The 3,108-nt window shown below is 58.8% G+C and overlaps 1 long non-coding RNA gene and 1 pseudogene across 1 annotated transcript; one reads left to right on the top strand and one right to left on the bottom strand.

Moving 5' to 3' along the window:
* Positions 1–9: 9 nt before the first annotated feature.
* On the top strand, positions 10–602 carry LOC106722332. The gene is made up of 2 exons (XR_001358228.2): positions 10–109; positions 282–602. It is a non-coding gene; the product is annotated as an uncharacterized LOC106722332 (long non-coding RNA).
* A 1,897-nt stretch (positions 603–2,499) lies between these two features.
* Positions 2,500–3,108, bottom strand: part of LOC102374410 — a 7,092-nt pseudogene continuing 6,483 nt past the window's right edge.

The raw sequence follows: 3,108 nt of genomic DNA, 5'->3' as shown, positions 1-3,108 counted from the left end.
CGTCCGCCCCTCGCTGCCGCGGCAGGCGGTGCTGGACTGCACAGGGACCTTCTCCTGCTCCGAGGCCTCGCTCATGGTGCTGGTCACCTGCCAACCCGCCGAGCCCCCGGTGAGTGTCTGTGCCCCCTCCAGCGCCCGCCCTGGCCCCCGGCTCCTGCTCAGCAGGGTCCCGGCACGTGTGCCCGGGGCTGGGCAGGGAGGGCTGGTGCCGAAGGGACCCCTGGGTGGGCAGAGGTGGGTCCTGCCCTGGAGACCCTCATGGGTGCCTCTCTCTCTCGCAGCCCGACCGCGTCCGCAGGGGTCTATTCAAGAAGCTGAGGAGGAAAATCAAGAAGGGCTTTAAGAAAATCTTCAAGCGCCTGCCTCCCGTCGGTGTCGGTGTCTCCATCCCACTCGCAGGAAGGCGGTGAGGAGCCCGGGACGGCTCCATCTGCACCTCCGGGACCCCCGGACCAGGCGCTCGGTGCCCTGGGAACGGGGCCTGGTGAACCCAGCCCTGGCCCTGAAGAGCCGTGACGGGGCTGGGGTGGGCAGGGAGGGGTGGCGGGTTCGGGGCTGCACGCTCCCGTTCCTCTTGTCGCAATAAATGGTGAATGCAATAACTCGGCGGTGTGCACTCGCTGCGCGGCCTGTACTTTTTCCTTGGGGAAGGGTGGAGGAGGGCAGAGACCCACCCTGCTGCGGGCACCATGACCCCAATTGCGGCTCCATCCTGTTAAGTGGCCCCTGAACAGCCCACGGCTCCACGCATCACCCCCATTCGGGCCAAAGGAGCGGCCCTGGTGCAGCCCTGCCGTCTGCCGTGTTGGTTTAACTTCTTTCCTGCCATCTCGTCTCGCTCCATGTCTGCACGGCGGTCCGGCATGAAGCATCGACGCGGTCCCTCCAAAGCCGGGCTCTCCCCGTCGGCACACGGAGCGAATGCTCTGGGCTGTACGTCGGGCTGGACCCAGCACCGATGCAGGGACATCTCCTAAGGGAGCTCCTTCCACTCACACAGCACCCAGCTCCCAAGGGCACGTGGACCCGGGTCCTGCCGGAGACGTCCCCTGGGACCCAGGTTGTTGGTTGTAGCCGGGTCGGTCTACGGACACGGGCAGGTGTGGCTCTTTGGGTAGACGTGATACCTCTTATTAGACCAGCTAATAAAAAAGTCTCCCATTGCCTGAAGAAGGGTGTTTGTGCCCGAAAGCTTGCCAAGAACTTTTTTCCAACTATGTAGCTGGTTTAATAAAAGATCTCACATTTACCCCAAGAAGCTTGCCTTCCCCGGGACCTTGGACTTTTGCATCGTGCCTTTTTTGAGGGCAGCGATGGATCGCACCCCACGAAGGAGCGGGCTGCTGCCGAGCCCAGCCCCGGGGACCAACACGCTTGCACAGAAGCAGGTTGAGAAGTTTTCACAGGAGGCTTCAGGCCAACGGGGAAGGAAATGGGTTTGGAGGCAGACGGGGGTTAAATCTCAGCGGCAATTCAAGCCAGCTCATCTCGGGGTTAATAACTCACAGGAGGCAAACCTGAGAGTCTGTGGGCAGAGGCAATTTAGATAATGAGGGTCAGGAGGGCTGGGAATTCAGGTGGGACCGGGGGACTTGCAAAGCACCGCTGTTTTGCCTCGGGAAGGTTCAAGGAAGTGCAAAGAATAAATAGGATGAACAAAAAAAGCCGCAGCCAGGATTGGGATGTCTTTCCTGAGCACAAGGAGGTGTACGAAGGCTTGCAGGGTAAATGCTAAATCCACAGACCCAGCTGTGTCGTGTCGCCTGCCCCGTAATGCTTCTGTGGCCTGAAGGGCCAGTTAAAAAAGAATTGCACCTCATGGAAGAGGCATACATGATAGGACCGGATGACCTCCAGAGAGCCCTTCCAGGCCTCCTTTTCTAGGAGCCGATAGCCAAGGGGCAAGAAGAAGGGCAGGTGGGGAAGCTCGCCCCTTTACTTACCCCTTACAGGAGGGGAAAGGTGCCAGGAAATGCAGCGTAGACCTGTGCACAGCTGGAGCTTCCAGCGGGGGCTCTGAGCTGCACATCTGCAGTGGTGTCGCCAGCTGCGTTCAGTTTAAAGGAAGGGTCAGGAGCATTTATGGTGAGGAAACCCCCCAGAGGGGCACTGAGCTGTATTAAACACCCCGGGAAGATAAAAGTAGATCAGCTGTGATGTGTCACGGGGATAAAACAGGCATTTGAATGGCTGCGTGGGGCTGAGCATCGGATAGGACGCGTTCTGCGGCGGGAAAGGCCAGCATGGCCAGGAGCATGGACAGGGATGCCATTCAATTAGAGGAAATGCAAAGCGGCTGGGACGGCGACACGTCTTCGGCAGTCCCTCGCAGCGGAGGGCGATCACCTTCCATGCATGTCTTATTTGAGGGTCCGAAGATGGCTGACGACCGGGATCGACAGACCCGGGGGGCACTCGGGCACGTGTTTCCATGGGGGTGGGTGGCTTCTGATTCTTGATTCAGTCCCAGACACGCTGCTTTTCCCGCTGCTCTTGCTGTCACGAGGTTTCAAAGTACCGAGACCCCTGCAACAGACTCTTCCTCCATGCGGGGCGGTCCCGGGCCATCGTCTCCCACAAGCTGATGTTGGCCTTGAGCGTGTCCTCGAAGTGCTTTCTCTGCCCTCCTCTTGAGCATGTGCCTTGGGAGAGAGAAGTGCGCTTCCAGAGTCTGAAGTCAATCACCTGGATGACGTGAGCTTGTTTTATCCAGGAACGCCCCAAGGGCTGACAATGAGACAATGTTTGGGATGTTCATTGAGAAAAGACCGAAAACCTGGTACCTTGAACATCGTCGCAGGACCCGAAATGGCCCCAGCCAGCTGGCAAAGGGTCCCGGGAGAGGTTGCTAGTCCTGTTAGTCTGAGGTCGGTCAGAAGGCAGAGGAGAGATGCGCCTATATACAGACTGACTAACTAAGATACAGAGAGAGAGCACAGGCTTTCGTGGGCAGAAGCTGGGGAACATTTCTCACCATGGTAGATCGACCCCAGGAATCATAGAATCATAGAAGTCGGGTCGGAAGGGACCTTGTCGATCTTCAGGTCCGACCCCCTGCCTGGGCAGGAGGGAAACTGGGCTCAAATGACCCCAGTCAGGTAGGCATCG

This window comes from Alligator sinensis, unplaced genomic scaffold (genome assembly GCF_000455745.1).
Source record: "Alligator sinensis unplaced genomic scaffold, ASM45574v1 scaffold1298_1, whole genome shotgun sequence".
Classification (NCBI taxonomy): Eukaryota; Metazoa; Chordata; order Crocodylia; family Alligatoridae; genus Alligator; species Alligator sinensis.
The sequence above is the reverse complement of the archived record's forward strand: the minus strand, read 5'-3'. Positions and strand labels throughout refer to the sequence as shown.